Source organism: Protopterus annectens, chromosome 6.part0 (genome assembly GCF_019279795.1).
Source record: "Protopterus annectens isolate FY-2018-M chromosome 6.part0, PAN1.0, whole genome shotgun sequence".
In the NCBI taxonomy this organism is placed as follows: domain Eukaryota; kingdom Metazoa; phylum Chordata; order Ceratodontiformes; family Protopteridae; genus Protopterus; species Protopterus annectens.
This window is the reverse complement of record NC_056737.1, coordinates 1,257,278,753-1,257,298,752: the sequence shown is the minus strand read 5'-3', so window position 1 is coordinate 1,257,298,752 and position 20,000 is coordinate 1,257,278,753. Positions and strand designations below refer to the sequence as shown.

Here is a 20,000-nt window from a genome sequence, read left to right as displayed (position 1 = left end):
AAGCAGCCTGTCTATTATCTAGGATCAAATCAACACCACAACAGACACTTGATTCTCCAAAGGCAAATATTTCAACACACCAAACACTTGAATTTCCAAAGGCAAATATTTCAACATTTAGGAGAGCAATTCCCTTCTTCCTTATCCAGTCTACACCCCACCCCCCCCCACACCGATGTAGGACATCATCCTGCTTGACAAATCTCACCATCATCTGGGATAGCACTGAGTTAAAAATGAAACTATGACATTTTTTTAAGGTTTAATTTCCTGCTTCCAAGTTCCAATAGTCTCCTAGCAGGCCATGCTGCCACTCATCTTTCAGCCTAATAATAAAAGGGGGTGGCCAATCACATTAAATTTCTTGGGATTTGCAAGAAAAGAAACAGTAGGGGGGTACACACAGAAATTAACTGGAAGGTTTTAACATCTAATTGAGTAATGGTCAATGCCTTGGGATTAAATGTTGCGTTCATTAAAACTAATGAGGAAGTTAGTATAATTCATAAGTGCCCAGAGGTTAGATCATAAGGCAGTCAGAAGTGCTTTTACTTTGGTATGCATAGTTGCATTAATGTCAATTACTGACTTGTTCATCCACATATGAAAAGAACTTATGATAATAGGAAAGACTGAGCATAAATCACAGTTTGCAGTTTATATAAATTTCTGTATTTTAAAGGTTCATTGGTTAAGTAATAGGCAATCAGTCTATAGACCATTACAAGCCAAAGCAATATACCATATTCAAAAGTTCCATCCAGCCTCAAGTAAAGCAGTATAAGAGAGACTGCACATGATGTGAAGCTGCCCAGCAGGCTATCAAGTTTTACCTTCAAGGTAGCAAGGGTGATACTTCTGCTTGACATGTAGTGGAAATTTGTTCCAGAGGAGAGGGATATATTGTGATGTAAACCTATGATGCTAGCTGTCGTATTTAAACTTTGATTAAGGTTTAGTTCCTTGACTGGTTATATAAGGAACCATTTGTATTGCAAAAGAACTTGAGGTCAAGAAGGATCAGATCTGTCATAGCTAAAAAGGCTAGACACAGACTGACGTGGAGGAATCTATAAGAGACCACATAGACAAAAAGAGTTGCCAGTCTGTCCTGATAATTCAAAATGTTAAGAGTACTTATCTTTTTTGTCTATGAATCCTTGAGGGATCTCAAGCGGAGTCATATACTTAGACAAACACATGCAGAATATGGCATTATATTCAACAATGGGTTTAATGAGATACAAGTAAAGAAAATTAAGACTTCTTTGAAAATTACGTGAGCTAGATAGAAGGCTTTCTCAACTACTGCACAAACAAGAAGTTGAAAAGGTAGGGAAACATCAAAAAGAGTGCCTAGACCCCTTATGACAGCACCTGACAAGAGATGAGCATCAACTATATGTTAGGACATCGAAATGCATTGTTTACCAAAGAGGAACTATACTAGTGTCTTCATATTTAACTTGAGAATACTATCCTTGTTTTTTTTTTTTTTTTTTTTTACTTTTTTGAGCTTTCTGCTTAATACTGTATTCAGATTTTTTTTTTCTTGATAAATGTTCCAGTAAAGTGTCTGTGTTTGCCATGGGAACAACAATAACCCAAATATTTATAAATCTAGTTCTGACAGAGTACGAACAAGAGTTTCTTTATAAAGTGAAATTATTTAAACGTAAGTTTTTATTCACTTCATTGATTATCGTTTTGTACTGTGGAAGGGTACAGTGGATGAATTATTAATTTGTATCAAGTTTGGATCGAGGATCTAAATTTCTTAAGTTCACATATAGTTATGATATTAAAGATATGCCATCCTTAGCCATATTAGTTAAGTCCAGCAGTGGTTTTGACTCGTGCATATATAGGAAAGCAAAGTTTGTGAATTTGTGATTGTACTATCAGAACTGTCATCCTGTACATACTAAAAGGAGCACAATTAAAAAGTCAGTTATGTAAGACTCAGTCAAACTCAAACGAGAAATATATTGTTTAAAAAGAAATGTTATACATATTTTTCTTGAGAGAGGATATCCCACTAAATTAATTTCTGATATTAGTAAGGAAGTATCTAACAAAAGATCTGATGAATATGCTATCCTAAGTTCTGGTTTTAACCTCACTCATGGAAATCAAAACAATGATGGGGCTGAGAGGGTTTTCATCTTGAATTATTCTGTTGATATCCTAGATAATATGATTATTATCCAAAACAAGCTAAATGGATTTTTAAGTCTTTATGGGTACATTTAGGCCAATAAAGACAAAAGGTTCATTTGCATATATCCCATGGACCTCCATTAAGGAGGTTTAAGGTATTACACTACAAGGACTCTAGCATGGCAAGGTCTTTCTTGTAGTTTTACTGAATGCTTTGTTTGTGTGAGCTTTTTACCCCTTAGTTGGATGTCATTTGGTATATTCCGCAGGCACCCTGTTTATAGGCATCAGACCTGATTTTCAGCTCTGTGTTTCCAATATATATATAGACAATCTACTTATGCTGTGCTGATGTGGTTGAAAATGGCAAAAGAATGTATATCAACATTCTAGTGGGGTTGAGAATTATTGGCCTGACTATACCCATAAATTCTAAGTCATGGACTTTCAGAAGCCATGTAGCTGAAATACTGGTATGTGCTTAAGAATTAATGTGCTTATATTCCATGGGTATACATTAGGTTTAATTTATTACACAGTGTAGACGCTACCTGGGCTGGGTCTTTCTACAAACACATATTTAAGTGTGTATCTCTTTCGCACACACACACACACACACACACACACACACACATATATATATATATATATATATATATATCTATATCTATATATATATATATATATATATATGTGTGTGTGTGTGTGTGTGTGGATTCAGTTTATATCCTCGAAATACTGAAATGTTGAAATTTAGTACTTCAAAGCTATGAGGTCGAATTTTTGAAATGTAGAAAACTAAGAAGCATGAAATTCAAAATCTCGCACACCGGAGATTTTGAATTTTGCACTACTACTGCGCACACACAAACCATCCTCCCCACACACAAACACAAGCTCTCCCCACATCTCCCCTACTTAAATATTCTAACTCTGAGGTCGCACTACACACACACACCACCACCACACAAGCTACATTCTGCTCGCACACACACATCACAGCAACAAAAAGTACAGTTTTGTACCTACCATAAATGTAGATGTTCGAGTGCTAATACAGCTGCAGTAATCACAGATGGGTTTTCTGCCGTCAGGCGGTCCCTCGGTCGGCCGAATTCCAAAGTCTTGGTCCGCGCCGGTCGTCGCTTTCTCTTCTGACGTCAGTGAGGCCAGAGTATATAAGACACAGCTGACGCCATGTTCTTCAGTCTTTCTTGCCCCAGATGTCAGGTGCCCCCAGAAGGAAGGCAATACATAAATTATGCTTATATGTACATACAAGCAATGCAATATAATCCAAAATCAGTGGTAGCAAGCAAATTAACCATAGAAGGATAACCCAGTCAGGTTGTATGAAGAGGATGTTAGGCCCCATGCCTTTACCAAGTGGGGAAGGAGGGAGGGAAACCTGTACTGCAGCTGTTTTAGCACTCGAACATCTACATTTATGGTAGGTACAAAACTGTACAATGTTCATCTTGCATACAGCTGCAGTAATCACAGATGGGTAGAGTCCCAAAGCTATGCACAGGGTGGTAGGAACTAGGAGGAACTGGGTTGAGCCAGAATGCCCTGCAAAACAGCAGTGGCAAAGCCTGCTCTTGTTCTGGAATATAAGGGCAGGTGGTAGTGTTTTGTGAAGGTATGTACAGAACTCCAAGTGGCTGCCTCCAAAATATCTTTGGTAGGAACTCCTCTGAGGAAGGCTGTAGAGGTAGCTGTGGCCCTGGTGGAGTGTGACCTGATACCTGTAGGAACAGATTTCCCATGATAGGAATAACAAAACCGTATGCAGTGGCCTATCCACTTTGAAATAGCCTGCTTGGAAACTGGCTTCCCTTGAGCCCCTACAGCATAGGACACAAAGAGTTGTTCTGATTTCCTGAAGGACTTTGTTCTGTCCAAATAGTAACGTAGCCGCCTATGGATGTCTAAAGAATGTAGCAGCCTTTCCCCTTTGTTTTGAGGATTGGGGTAAAAGGTAGGAAGGTGTATGGCTTGATTTAAAGCTACCCTGGATACCACTTTAGGCATAAATGATGGGTTGGTACGAAGGGAAACCCTGTCCTGATGGAAAATGAGAAAGGGCTGAACCGCCATGAGGGCCTGTAGTTCCGAAACTCTCCGAGCTGAAGTGATAGCCAGAAGGAAGGCAGTTTTCCAGGACAAATATTGCAAATCTGTTGAAGCAGCTGGTTCAAAAGGAGGCAATGTTAATTTTTCTAGTATGTAATTAAGATCCCAGGTTGGTATTGGTTGTTTCCTTGGTGGTCTTATATTCTTAGCCCCTCTGAGGAACTGTCGTAAGAGTGGGTGAGAAAATAAAGGAGGATCCGTGTTGAATTCTGCAGAAATGGCTGAGGCATGGATTTTTATGGAAGAAAATGAAAGTCCACTGTTCAGCAGCTCAGCTAGATACTGTAATACCTGAGGCAAGTTCAGTTTTCTAGGGTCCTGGCCTTTTTTCTCATTCCAAATACAAAACCGCTTCCATTTTGCGGAGTAAGCTTTTCTAGTAGATGGCCTTCTGGCCTCCAAAATGACATCCTGCACCTCCTTGGAGAGTAGGGTCTGTTGTGGTGTTAAGGAATTTTCCATGCAGCGAGATTGAGTGTTTTCAGCTGACTGTGAAGAGTTTTGTAGCTGTGCTGAGTCAGCAGGAGAGGCATTAGAGGCAGGGACCAGGAAGGAGTATGTGTTAGGCTCCTCAGCAGTGGGTACCAGTGTTGCCTTGGCCAATCTGGAGCAATCAGTATCATCTTCGGTCTGTCTGCTCTTGCTTTCAGAAGCACCTTGGGCAGAAGAGGCAGAGGTGGGAATGCGTAAACTGTCCATGCTGTCCAACTGAATGAAAGGGCGTCCACTCTCCAGGCCTTTGGATGAAAGGTCCTCGAACAAAACTTTTCCAATTGATGATTCCTGTGGGAGGCAAAAAGATCTATGTCTGGCCTCCCCCATGCTTGGATTATTTCTGTAAACACCTGAGGATGTAACTTCCATTCGTGTGGATCTGTCATATTTCTGCTTAAATTGTCTGCCAGCGTGTTTTCCAATCCTGGCAGGTACTGTGCTTGAAGTTCGATTTGCCATTCCAGAGCCAAGTTCCAAAGAGTCATGGCTAGTCTGCACAAGGGGTATGAATGTGTTCCTCCTTGTTTGTTTATGTACCACATTACTGTGGTGTTGTCTGTTCTTATCAGTAATATTCCTGGATGCAGGAAGTCCTTGAAAGCTGTAATTGCATTTATTACTGCTAGCATTTCTTTTTGATTGATGTGAAGGTGCTTTTCCTTTTGGGACCATTTGCCCTGGATGCACCTGTCCGTCATGTGCGCCCCCCAGGCGTAATCTGAGGCGTCTGTTGTGATAACTTGCTTTGCTTGAGGCTTGCAGAATGGGAGGCCTGTGTTTGCTTGACATGCTTGGGCCCACCATAGAAATTCCTTTTGCAAACATGGGATTATTGGTATTATTGTTTCCAAACTGTGACTGTGTTGAGACCATAGGTTTTTTAGGTACCACTGAAGTTTCCTCATATGCAGCTTTGCACATGGGATTAAAAGAATGCAAGATGCCATGAATCCCAGAGCCTGCAGGATTTTCCTTGCAGTAAGCCTGGTACTTTTTGCTAGTATTTTGAAGTACTGAGATAGTTGCCCCTGTTTTTCTGGCGTAAGGTAGGCCATCTGGGTATTTGTGCCCAAGTTGGCACCCAGGAAAGTTATTTTCTGAGATGGTGTTAGCCTTGATTTCTCTTTGTTGATTGTGTATCCCAGAGAATGCAGTAACCGTGTCACATATGCCAGATGTTCCAGAAGTATGTGCTTGCTGTCCGCTTGGATCAGGCAGTCATCCAGATAAGGGTAAATTTGTATCCCTTGAAGTCTGCAGTAGGCAATCACTGATGCCAGGCACTTTGTGAATACTCTGGGCGCAGTAGATAAGCCAAAGGGCAACGCAGAGAATTGATAGTGGATTGAACCTGCAAGAAATCTGAGGTATCTTCTTCAGCTTTGTCTGATTGGGACATGCAGATATGCCTCCTTGAGGTCCAATGTTACCAGCCAAAACTCCTTGCCCAGCATGGGAAGAAGTTGCTGTAATGTGAGCATCTTGAATTTTGGTACGAGTAGAAATGTGTTTAGGATGGATAAGTCCAAAATGGGTCTCTCCAGTTGGTTCCTTTCCTTGGTACCAGAAAAAGTCTTGAATAAAAACCTTGACCTTGTTCGTGAGTAGGTACCTCTTGAATAGCTCTCAAACTTATGAGCTTTGAAATTTGTAGTTGTGCCTCTGCCCTTTGATTCTGTGGCAGGTTTGGCATGCCTCTCATTTTTGACAGAGTGCGAAATTGAAATTTGTAACCTCTGTTTATAATGTCCAGGATCCATTTGTCTGTTGTGACAATATGCCAATTGTCTGCAAATAATGCTAGCTTTCCTCCCAAAGGTGCTGCCAGCTGAGACATGCTTGGCATGGAAATGAGGGAGTCATTGGGTTTGCTTCCTGTATTGTTGTGCACTGTCCTCGCCACCTCTTGGTGCTGGCGTTTGCCATTGTCGGCCTCTATATGATCCTTGTGATTGCCCTCTGCCCCTTGTGCGTCTGTATCTACCTCTTTGGGGCTTGTCAGTGGCTGGAAAGGACCAGTTTTTTGAAGGCCAATTTCTGCTAAAGCGTGGTGGTTGGACCTGTAAAAAGGCTTTAACAGTTTGCATAGATTTGGCTTTTTCTTCCATTTTCCGTAGTATCTCCTCAGCATTAGTTCCAAACAGCACATCCTTTTGTAAAGGAGCATCTAGAAGTTTAGCTTTCACATGATCAGGCAAGTTTTGTTCTCTAAGCCAGGCATGTCTGCGAATGACTGATCCTGTAGCAGCCGCTCTACTTGAGGCCTCTAGGGCATCATAACCACATTGTAAAGTGTGTTTACCCACTTGCTCTGCACTATGCATCATATCCTGTAACTCCTTCAAGTCTGGTTGTTCAGGTAGAGACATTTTATTCCTTAATTGTGATAACAGGAACTGCTGATATTTAAGCATATGAAACTGACAATTTAAGGCCCTCATGGCTAGGGTGGCCGAGGTATATACCTTTTACCCCACCTTTCTAAAGATCTTGACTCTCTTTCTGCAGTAAGTGGATTCTTGGCAGTGGAGGCCTTCAATCCCTTGGGGCCTTGTGAAATGGTTTCAGGGTCAGCATTATGGCTTTTGAAGAGGAATTGGTGAGAGTTAGGTACTCTGTAGTACCTATCAGGTTTGACTGGTGCAGGAGGCAGAGAATCCGGGTTGAGGCAAGCCTCCGAATAAACATCATCAAGTATGTCCAAAACAGGGGGTATCGCCAGAGGTCTGTGTTGAGGTAACAAAAGAAATTCCCTAAGTCTTTTCTTGGAATCTGAAAAGTCTTGGCCTTCCCAATGGAAGTGTTCCCTCAAGGTGTGCAAGGTTTCCCCAAAGGAAAAATCCTCAGGAGGGGATACAGAGGGGATGGACTGCTCTGCATCCGAATCCTCAAAAGGGGAGTAAGAGTGTTCCTCCACATCAGAATGTTCTGATAAAATGGATCCCTGATCAGAAGAGGGAGAATCTTCCTCCACCCTGGGTCTCTTGTCTGGAGGGGGTTGAGAACCTCTGATAAGAGTAATTAAATCCTCAGCCATTTTAAGCATCTGTTTTTTAGGCATGGGACCTGGAGATGGGCCCTGTGCAACAGGCCTCTTGGGATGCCTGGCTGCTTTGGATTTAGTAAAGGCCTTAATAGAAAAAGAAGATGAGGGTCTAAAGACCCCATGGGTGGAGGTGGACCTGTCCACATTAGTAGGCTCAACATTAGCAAAGGCTTCGGTTGTAGTCTGGGAAAGGGCGGAGGACCCAGCGGTCTCGGGTACAGAGGACACCGCCAAAGGAGTGTCGTCGGTAGTCAGTGACTGCAAAGGCGTCTCGCTGAGAACCGGACCACGTGTAGCCTGTTTTGGCGTGGTGTCGGCGGGGACGGCAGGCCTCGCGTGTCGGTCCTTGTCCTTGCGTTTTTTAGACAAAACGGTAGTCGGAGTGTCCGACGACATTTTATAATCAAAAGCTTTACCAAAAAAGTGTTGGGCGAACTCCGCCCGACGCTTAATAGTGCGTTTATTGAAGGTAGCGCAAAAGCGACAGCCCGAGACGTCGTGGTCTGGGCCTAAACAAGGTATGCAGAGGGAATAGAAATCCTTATGCGGTATTTGCTTCCCACAAGAAATACAATTATTAACTTTTTCTGACATCGGTCTGAGGCAAGAAAAGTTTCTAGCGGGTACTTAGCTTTAATGAAGACTTCGGTTCCAAAATTTCCGTAATTCAGGAGCTGGCCGACCGGCACTTGCGAACTGCTTCTGCTTCGGGCACCGCGCGGCAAAAAAGACTGAAGAACATGGCGTCGGCTGTGTCTTATATACTCTGGCCTCACTGACGTCAGAAGAGAAAGCGACGACAACCGACGCCAGACCAAGACTTTGGAATTCGGCCGACCGAGGGACCGCCTGACGGCAGAAAACCCATCTGTGATTACTGCAGCTGTATGCACGATGAACATCACACTAACACACACCACAGCCCCTACCCAAAACCCTTAACATACGTACACACTTATCTGAATCCGTAACCACAGCAGAACCTCGGAAGCGTGAAATTCAGAACCTCCGGCATTCGAGATTTTGAAATTCACGCTTCTGAGCTTTTGCTCTTGTCAGGATTCCACTTTATGGGCTCGAAATACTGAATTTCAACGTTTCAGTATTTCGAGCTTCTAAAGTTAATCCATATATATATATATATATATATATATATATATATATATATATATATATAGATAGATAGATAGATATAGATATATATATATATATGGGTCTACTTTGAAACATCTAAAACCCATAAAATCTAATTTCATAACATTGAGACAAGAATATCTAAAACCCATAACATCTAATTTCATAACAGCTAACACTACAAATCACAAGAAAATAACACCCTCTCCACATATAACGACACCAAACTACCAAACACACTTTTACTACATTCTGCAGGGGGTCAAGCCCCCCTGCACCCTCCATGTGTGAGGATCCTCCCCATACACCCCCCCCGTAAATTAAATATACCAACTCCAACATCGCACTACAGCGGGAAAAAGTTAATTTCCTAACCTCACTGTATCAAACCCCCCTTCAGAAACGTAGTAAAAAGTGTGTTTGGTAGTTTGGTCATTATATGTGGAGGGGATGTTATTTTCATGTGATCTGTACTGTTAGATGTTATGAAATTCAATGTTATGGGTTTTATATGTTCTGGTCTCAATGTTATAAAATTAGGTATTAGATATTGATTCACAGCTAGAGCATCTTCTGTGTGGAGACATGCGTGAATGGGCGTACCTTCATTGAAGGTTGTGCATCAGGGCTGGCAACTCAGCACGCAAAAATCAACTGCCAATAATTACCGGACCGGAGTTCCGCTGTAGCGACCCCTAGCCGGGAAAAGCCGAAAGACACAACAACAACAACATATATATATATATATATATATATATATATATATATATATATATATATATATATATATACACACACAGATACAGACACACACACACAACATACAAACTTGCCTGTATGTACAAAGTATATTTTTAAACTCTCAGTGTCCCCCACAAAAAGGTTGCAATGCTAAAATTAGTCCTGTGTTCTTTTTCCTATTTCTATTAGTGTCAATACCACAACAGGTAGCCCCCACTTGCCTTTGGTGCTAGAAGATTAGAAGGGTCTGGGGTTGTATTCCCACACCAAGTGACTGGATTCATTTTTGCAGTACTGACACTGCAATATACCAAAAGAAGGCTACTGTACTCAGTGTGCCATCCTTCAGATGACACATTAAACGGTGACCCCATCTGCCAGAGTTGGCATTAGCTCAGGTGAATGTAAAAGATCCCAGTTTACCTATCAATAAGGGTAGGGCTTGCTTTATTTACACACAAATATTCACATTATTTACTTTATTTACAAAAATACACATCATATACACCTTTTACGTTCATTACAATACCATCTCCACATTCTATTTATAATCTAATTTTGGAATATCAAAGAAAAATCACAGAAAATAATCTTAATCCAATTTTTCTGTCAAAACACATTCATCCACCCAATGCCTTTCTCCAGAAACACCCCTTTAATTTATTAAACACATCTTCATTGTCTGTATTGTGTTACAAGCTTCCACATATTAATTTCCTTAACATCTTACAGCAATTAACAATATTATCCTACTTTTTTTCACTGTTGCTTTCTTTTCATGGTTTATATATAGCGCCATTTCCATCTTTATTTTTATAAATCCATTCTACTTGTATTCATTTTTAAAAATGTCTCCAAGCTTTGTATTTATACAATTCAAGAAAAAAAAATTCTGTAGTTATTCTACATCACATTTTTTACACTCTCTCTTCCAATGCTTTATAGTTCATATTGCTTTTACAGATAACTTATTCAGCAATATCTTCCAGAAAAAAAATACACAAAAAATATTTTCCTTCTTTCATATATAGCTTAACAACTTTCACTGATTTTTCCATGGACGTATTAAACAATTTCTATTGCAATTCATATTATTCCTTTATGTTAATATCACATTTTCCAATCTCTATTTTCCATGACTTTATTTTATTCATATATTCTCTTGCTTTTATATATTTTAGATTTGTTTTATATTCTTTCTCTTTACTCCATATTGCTTTTTTCTCAAATTCAATATTTCTTACCATATTTTCTCTATTTTAGGATCTTGTGTTTAATTATCAAGAACAAATGCACAGATGCCAGTTAAACAATAGAGTTTCAATTTTAACCCTCTTACCTAATTTCTATTATAAATTATACCCTTTCTCACAGGCTTTAATCTTGAACCCCAGTTAAAATTTGACAAAAGAAATCCATTTCCTTTTTCGTCACTTGGAAACAAATTCTACCAAAGTACGCTAATTTTCCTAATGCAAATGTATTTAAGATAAAGGAGTAAAACATTTCTACCATGCAGCCAAGTTCTTTATATACTTTCATATTCACCAAATCTTTTATCTATATCAAGTATACTTATTTCTTTTCTATTGTAATATATTCCATTTTTCTTACTTCATCAAATCCTTTACTTTAAGCTCTGTTTAATTGCAATCCTACTTTAACAGTATCAGTATCTCAGTTTCATTCATGCACACTATTTCTTGCAACTCTATAACCAAGTTGACGTCCCGCTCACCAGGCTGAACAAGGAGAAGGTCACGGTGAGCTGCCTGTCGGGCGCTAGGATCCGCCACATAACACAAGCACTCAGGTCACTCCAAGGCAAGTACAAATATGACTCAGTCATTGTCCATGCTGGTGTGAATGACCTGAGACGTACCTCCCTGGACTACATGAAAAGAGACATAGAGGAGCTCTCTGAGCATGTGGCCCAGGCCGGTATGACCCTGACCTTGAGTAGCATCTTACCCTCACCAAGAATGATGCCACAATATGAAGACAAGATGATCAATTTCAACAATTGGCTTAAGTGTTGGTGTCATTCAAAGGGGATCCAATGCCTGTCAGCCTGGGATGACATGCTCGACAAGCCACGATGCTTCGCTAGGGACGGCTTGCACCTGTCACCCTGGGCACTTGGATATTGGCAAAGGCTCTTGCTACCCCCATAGTGCCTTTTTTAGGCAAGGCTCAAAAGACAAACCCACCTCCATAGGTATCACAAGGGATAAGAAACTAAGAGTAATGCTACTCAACGCCAGAAGTCTAAACCTCAAGATGCATGCACTCGAAACTCTCCTTAGCATGGAGAACATCGATATCTGTGCAGTAACAGAAACTGGTTCAAGGCTCCTGAGAGCACCCCAGCACTACCAGATTATACCTCATACCATGCTTTTCGGCCCCAAAACTTGGACCGAACCACAAAAGGAAGGGGAGTATCAATATTCATCAAAGATACCCACACCTCCAGGTTGGTGGCACAGCACGAAGCATCAGAGACTATCCATGTGCAACTAACTGTGGGTAAAACTGCCTTCCAATTTATAGCCTGCTACAGACCACCCTCCCAAACACAGGAACCCCACTCGGCCTTCCTGAGAAACTGGAAAATATGAAGGTCTCTCCAAACACCATTATATTGGGTGACTTCAACTACCCAAACATAAACTGGGAGCATTACTCTAGCTCCAACACCCTAGCCCAAAGGTTCCTAGAATTTATAAACTCAAATGCTATGGAACAACTTGTTACCACTCCCACAAGAGGGGAAAACATACTGGACCAGATCATCACCAACATGGGGACACTATGCTCCAGACCAGAAGTGTATCCCTCACTGGTAAGATCAGACCATAAACTAATCTCACTGGATATTCACATCCCGACCCCACCCCCTGCCCAGAAAACCACAGTGAAAAACTTCTCTAAAGCAAATTTCACATGCCTCAAAACCGAGGCGAAATCCTTCAAAGTGGAAAATATGGCCCAGACCGCAGAATCCTTTATAAACGCATTCTATGAACACCTTCAGGAATGCATGGATCATGCAATCCCAAATAAAACCAAGACCCAATCCGCCAAAGGCAGGCGTCCTGTCTGGTGGACCCCAGCCATAAACAAACTATACAATAGAAGGAGTAAGCTACTACATGATAGAGCAAAATCCCAAAAAGGGAAGGCATCTCTGATCAGTATTAGCAAAAAACTACGGGCACTCATAAAATCGTCTAAGGCCAGCTTTGAGAGAAAAATTGCACAGGACACTAAGGATAATCACAAGGCTTTCTTTAGTTATGTTAGGAACCTGGGTGGGAATTCCCAGATATGCTCAGAATTAGTCCAAAATGACAAAAATACACCGAGCCCACAGACATTGCCAACATCCTAGCTGACAGGTTCAGTGCAAACTTCTCCCCACCAAAGGGCAAATATCTATCCCAACAGAGTGCTGCCCCTGACATCTCAGATGCTCAGGTAAGAGCCGCCCTCTCCAAAGCAAAAACACAGCATCAATGGGACCAGATGGTGTCCCGGGCTGCGTCCTACATGAACTCCAAGAAGAGCTAAACCCAAACATAAAACTACTGTTCAATCTTAGCCTTACTACAGGATATGTACCCAAAGAGTGGCGTGCAGCAACAGTGGTCCCTCTCCACAAAGGTGGTGCCTCAACGGATCCTGGAAACTATCGCCCCATAAGCCTGACTAGCTTGGTCTGCAAAGCTACGGAAAGGATCATCATGGACCTCATAAATAAAGATATTGGGGACCTACAGACACTGGATCCTACCCAGTTTGGCTTTGTTAAGGGCAGATCCTGCCTCTTAAACCTGGTCGATTTCTTTGAAACAGTCACCAAGGCCATTGACGAGGGGAAGGTGGTCCACACAGCCTACCTGGACCTCGCAAAAGCCTTCGATACAATACCCCACTTGAGCATTATAGATAAGCTCACCAGCTTAAATATAAACCCCTATGTCACTAGATGGGTTACAAACTGGCTCAAGGACAGAACCCACATGGTTAGAATTGCTGGAGCCATGTCAGACTCCAAACCAGTTACAAGTGGCGTCCCACAAGGCTCAGTCCTGGGACCTCTCTTGTTCGGTATATATTTCTCGGCGGTACAGGCCAACATGGAAGGACTGTGGCTGACCAAATTCGCAGATGACTGCAAACTGGGCGCCATAATCAACTCTCCAGCCGACACAAGCATCCTCCAAAAGGGCCTCATAGAAACAGACAACTGGTGCCAGAGCCATGGCCTCAAGCTAAACGCCAAAAATGTATAGTCATCCCTTTGGCAAAAACAAAGTGCCCACAAATTACCACATAGGTGGTAATCCATTAAGTACAGAAGAAGTCATTAGGGACATGGGGACCCAAGTTGATAGCAATCTCTCATTTGACAATCAACTCTCCAGCCGACACAAGCATCCTCCAAAAGGGCCTCATAGAAACAGACAACTGGTGCCAGAGCCATGGCCTCAAGCTAAACGCCAAAAAATGTATAGTCATCCCCTTTGGCAAAAACAAAGTGCCCACAAATTACCACATAGGTGGTAATCCATTAAGTACAGAAGAAGTCATTAGGGACATGGGGACCCAAGTTGATAGCAATCTCTCATTTGACAACCACGTGGCCAAAGTGGTTAGAAAAACATTTTATATAGCCCACCTAATCATGAAGGAATTCACATCTAGATCAGGGGAGGTCATCGTGCCTCTTTACTAATCCCTCATCAGGCCCATAATTGAGTACAATGCCCCTTTTGGGATGTACCTTACCAGACACCTGCAGCAACTGGAAAGACCCCAAAAGTACCTCACCAAGAGGATCAAAGGGCTCAAACAGATGCCATATGCTGCCCGGTTAAAGAAACTCCAGCTCTACTCAGTGGCATACCGCCTGCTCAGAGGCAATCTGTGCCTGACATATAAAGCCATGTCCAACCGGAATTAATGGACATGCTGCACCTCAGAAAATCCAAATCCCATCGAGCTACGCGCTCGAGAGACTTGAACCTCAGCACTGAAATAAATAGGACATGCTGGAGGGACAGATTCATAACCCAGAGGCTCCCTTCACTCTGGAATAAAATCCCAGTCCAGGTTAGGCAGAGTCCCACATTGACTCTCTTCAAGAGGAATCTTGATGAGTGGATGGGAGATCGTAGGTTTACCCCGGCAATCACTTCTGTGTCACTGTTAGACAGAGGCACAGTATACTAACCTCAAAAAAAGGCATAGCAAAATTAATTTAAAATGGGTGGCGAAAGCCAAACACACTCTGGCTAGGCTTATAAATGCCCTAGGGCAGATAGTCTAGTATGAACCTATGAACCTAAGTCATCTGCATATGTCATGCATATCATTACTATCCAACTCCCATGCTGCATATGTCATGCATATCATTACCATCCAACTCCCATGCTGCATATGTCATGCATATCATTACTATCCAACTCCCATGCTGCATATGTTATGCATATCATTACTATCCAACTCTCATGCTGCATATGTCATGCATATCATTACTATCCAACTCCCATACTGCATGTAATGCATATCATTACTATCCAACTCCCATGCTGCATTTTCACACCTTCACTTTACAGCATTCATTAAAAAGAAAGAGGCACATGCTTGGGAGGCAACCTTCTTTACTCCCTTATTCTTTTTCAAAGCTACCCCATCTACTATCACCCTTATCAAGATTTATCGTAACATGTCTTTATAATCTTTACAGTTCATTCACCTATACCATATGCATCACTTAATTTCTATGCTGCTTCAAGGCTAACTCTGTCAAAAGCTTTTGCAACATCCCATTGCTGTTTTGCATCTTCACTCCCTTCTTGTATCAAATGTACAGCTTCTTTAACCATTCTTAACATCTTTCACTTCTCTACCTTTACCACCAAAAACATCATCTTATATCTGGTCCAGAACCTTCTGCATTATTTTTTTTTGCAAAATTCTTAAATATTTTGTAATCTGTGTTTCCTAAGGTTATTGGTCAGAAAATCTTTATTTTTCTGTCATCTTTCTGTCATCTTTGTTTTATATGAATGTTATCACACAATAACAGTGTTCTTCTCCGTTTACTTCTTTCTTAACCATTTAATAAATAGCAAAGAAATATATTTCTGTCTTCTTTACTCATATCTTTATAAAAATTATACCCTACTCAATTTGGAACTGGTGCGGATTTTTCTTTTCATTCCCGTATTACATCTTGCAGTTCTATTTGCTTTATTTCTTTTTTCTAATTTTTTTACCTCTTCTGTTATTTTCATAACCTTTCAAACATGTCTTGAACAGCTTCCTGCTTATATATCCCATACACAAAATATTCAACAGTCTTCAAAGTTTCTTCCCAAGTATATATACAATAGCCTCCTTTTCATCATAAACTACATATGTTTTCCCTTTGTTAAATTAAATTGCTTTGCTAACCATGGAGAAATAACCTTTTTTTCTTTTAAAAAGATTTTTGTCTAAACATTAATGACTTAATTTTTTCCCTAATTTTCATATAATCTTATCTCAATCATTTACAATTACACTTCATTCAACTTTCAGGTCATTTAACATTTCTGAAATTTTTTATTCTCCCTCTACTTTATTCTCCTTCAAAATTTAAATATACATTTGCATATTTTCTTTTATATACAACTCACCAATATGTCCAATTCTTATATTCCCTCATGGTCATATGTCCAAACCACATCTTCTTTCTTTCTTATTTTAAAATATTCAAGTCTTCTGTCAACCTTTGTATTCCTTTTCCTTCTTGTATAACATTTCTTTTATCACTCATTAAACCCATATTGCTTTATGATCCAAAAATTTGGGTTCCTGTCAGAAGAACGAAAACGCATTATGTCGAATGTGTCTTTGTTGAACTGTAAATGTTGAAAACGCAAAATGACAAAGTGGCTTTTAAGCGAATTCTTTCCCTGAGAAAGAAGTTGCTTTGTCACTTTTGTCACTTTGCCATTGTTGGCACTGTAGAGCAATCTTGGAGTTGGTATATTTAAGTAGGGGAGTGTGGGGGGCACAGCCCCTCACTTAAAACAGTGTTTAGTGTGTTTTTTTTTGTTTTTTTTTTGGGAAAAGCAATTTTTTTCCCTGGGAAAAAAATTGCTGTTCTGCCTGTTAGCTCTTTTTTGTTTTCGTTCTTTTGTGGTTAATATAACAGCATTCGATCTTTTGATCATTCGCTGTTATAACATAGACCCAAAAATTCTGCAGTCTTTACACCTCCAATCATTTCTTTCATCTCTGTAAAACAGAATCTATTTCTGTTTTAAATGTATCTTTCTGACAAGTCCATTTTCCTAAATACTAATATGCCACACTTAATTTCTTTCATAATTTTTGTCTGGATTTATCTTTACTTTTTCTTTCCTTCAGGTACAGTTATAGTTTCATGTTATAATTTCCTCTTTGTCATATGCATAAATAACACAGTCTTACTACTCTTTTCTTCTATTACATACTACCAGTCATCTTGGTATAACTACCATTATAGCCATTGTTTTTACTTTACCATAACTGATATGACTACGTATATCACATGTCCTACTGACCAATGTTCTTCCTCCATCCAGCTTCAATTTTTTCCTCATCTCCTTTCCAATGCATCCTGTATCTAAAATATAATTTTCATGTAGATCAATGTGTGTGTGTAAACACTTTTAAGAAACTATCCAAGGGGTTGCACAAGTGTATTAATACTAAGCACATGTGAGCCTTACTGCCATTTTGTAGTAATCTACTAAGATGTAAGCATGTATCTATGTAAGGCCTGTTAATTAGTTTGTTTATATTTTATGATGCTGCCATCCACCCTAATGTGCTTCTATGCATTAAAGCATTAAAACTAAATATCCCATCTGCTTGTCATCGATGTTAAAAAGGGATAAGCAACATGGTGTCAGAAGTGGCATGTCTAAAGGGACATGATGTTAGAAGAATAATGGCATAAATGATTTGTTGCCTGTTGTCACTGGAGAAATATAAAGGAGGTCATCATCCCTACTGCACACACAATTTGCAAAACAGGTCAGAAATGAATTTCAGATGTTAAAACTTGCTTAAACAATTTCTTATTCACAAAATATAAAACAAGGCACACAGAACGCTCTAAACGATATTTGGATAAACTATGTCCGACATTGATAAAAATATTCAAATTACAGTGGAAAATGTTTGAAATAGTCTGAACTGCATAAAATGAATAAAATAAGAGGAAACTGCATTTTTGTATTAAATATATCCAAGTAATTAGAGTGTTTGTATGTTTGTGCAGTATTACAGTAAAGTTATTTTGCAAAATACAGACATTACAGAGCATATTTTGCAAAGTACAGTATTTTGAAGAGTTTACTGTGCATTTGAATGTTGTTTGTTACAAGGTCACAGAACAGTTTGTTTGTACATAATTACAGGTGCCACATTTTCACTATATTTGTGTATACTTTGAGAGCATGGCTGATGGATTTTGAAAACCCAGAGCACTTGTGTTTGACAATAATACTGCACAGACCTGGAGAGTGTTTGAGGAAGAATACATTTTTATACAGGCTGCATTTTCCGTTAAAGATGACCGTACTATGGCATTTATTCTGCTTAATTTAGCTGGGTCAGAAGCTATTGAAAGGGAGCATTCATTTGTGTATGTCCCTGCTGTCTTTGCAGGAGAGGGGGAAAGCCATCATATTGTTGTACTGGCTGAGTCATGGGAGGACCCTGACTGCTTAAAATGTAAATTTAGTGAGCTGTGTAACCCCAGACAAATGTTACAATGGAAAGGCATTAATTTATACAAGGGATCAAAATCCTGGTGAAACTTCTGCAGCATATATAACTGACTTCAAAAATAAGGCAAAAACATGCAGATTTGGTGATTTAAGGGATGAGCTGATAAAAGACAGAAGTATGTGGTATTAAAGATGATGCCATGAGAAAGATTTTGCTTAGTGACAAAGGCCATTCAGATTTGTCAGATATACAAGCAAACAGAAAAGCACACAAATATGCTTATAAATGAGCATAGCTGGCTTTAGGCACCAGCAAACCCTGTGGTCGCTGGGGGCTCCCAAACACAGCAAGTTATCTTATCCTGATATTTTGTAAAATGTCTGTCAAACTATCAAAAGTTAGTACAGCAATTTTGTATACTTAGTAAACCAGATGGGTAATAACTCTTATTTATATCCCCTTTAACATTCAAAGATATTTCTGGTTACAGTAAGAGCGTTTTATTAAGTAGCGGGCATCACAATTCCATTAAATATTTTATCACTAAGATAGTACCCCTGGTTTAGTTAAAAACTGCTGTTGGATACTTCTCCACTAAAACTAACTGCATAGCCAGCTTTAGGTTCCTGCAATACCCATGGCTGCAGGGGGCTCCCTTTAATCATCCCTGACTGTGTGGGGGTCCCACAAAAGCAGCTGATGGTTGGGGAAAAATGAGAAATAAAAAATATATTAATTTCCTGATTATGCTCTTTAACCTGAATAAGGCTGTGATAGGACCCTGTTAGGATACAACTGAGAAGCTCTAAAAAGATCAGCAGCCCAGATAGACTCATCTCTGTGCAACCTTTGGATTTAAAGAAGAGATGTTGCTTCCAATCACCAGGGATGATTTTCTCTTTCAGGGAGTTTTATAAATACTGGCAGAACACCAGATATTGTAACTCAACTTATTTGCTTAAGATTTCAGGGCAGTGCCAAAAAATAGCAGAATAAAGGCTCAGAATAAGGAACACATTTTAAGTATTACTCCAATTCACTTATGAAGTTAATAAAATAACACCTTTTGCATCAATGTGTATTTTTGGACAATAAGTATAAAACTCTGATGTCTGAATATATTTACTGCTTGCAATCCTGAATTATTTACCAGCAAATCAAACTTTTATGAAGGACAAAGCAACAGTGTGAGCAAATAAAGGAAGGTCTATGAAATCAGAGACAGTGACAGGTATGCATTACTCCTCAATGAGGTAAATAAAATGACTTACTCCTGCTGCAGTTTGATGACTGCTAAACAGCAGTCACTGATCTGGCATGGCAGTCCCAGTATTGCACAATGTATTATTTTATTTATTTATTTATTTGAATTTGTTAACCGGGTTGGTCCAGCTGGGTAAGAATTACCCTTTTTCAGTGGAGACCCATGGGGAAAAGCCCCAAACAGACATACAAATACATACGAATAGAGACAAATTTACAATATTACAGAGGAAAACAATATTATGGGTAC

The 20,000-nt window shown here is 39.9% G+C and overlaps 1 protein-coding gene across 1 annotated transcript in view; it reads right to left on the bottom strand.

The window, feature by feature from the left end:
* GPD2 (glycerol-3-phosphate dehydrogenase 2) overlaps positions 1-20,000 on the bottom strand; it is a 2,212,620-nt gene that overhangs the window by 1,113,653 nt on the left and 1,078,967 nt on the right. The window lies entirely within an intron of this gene.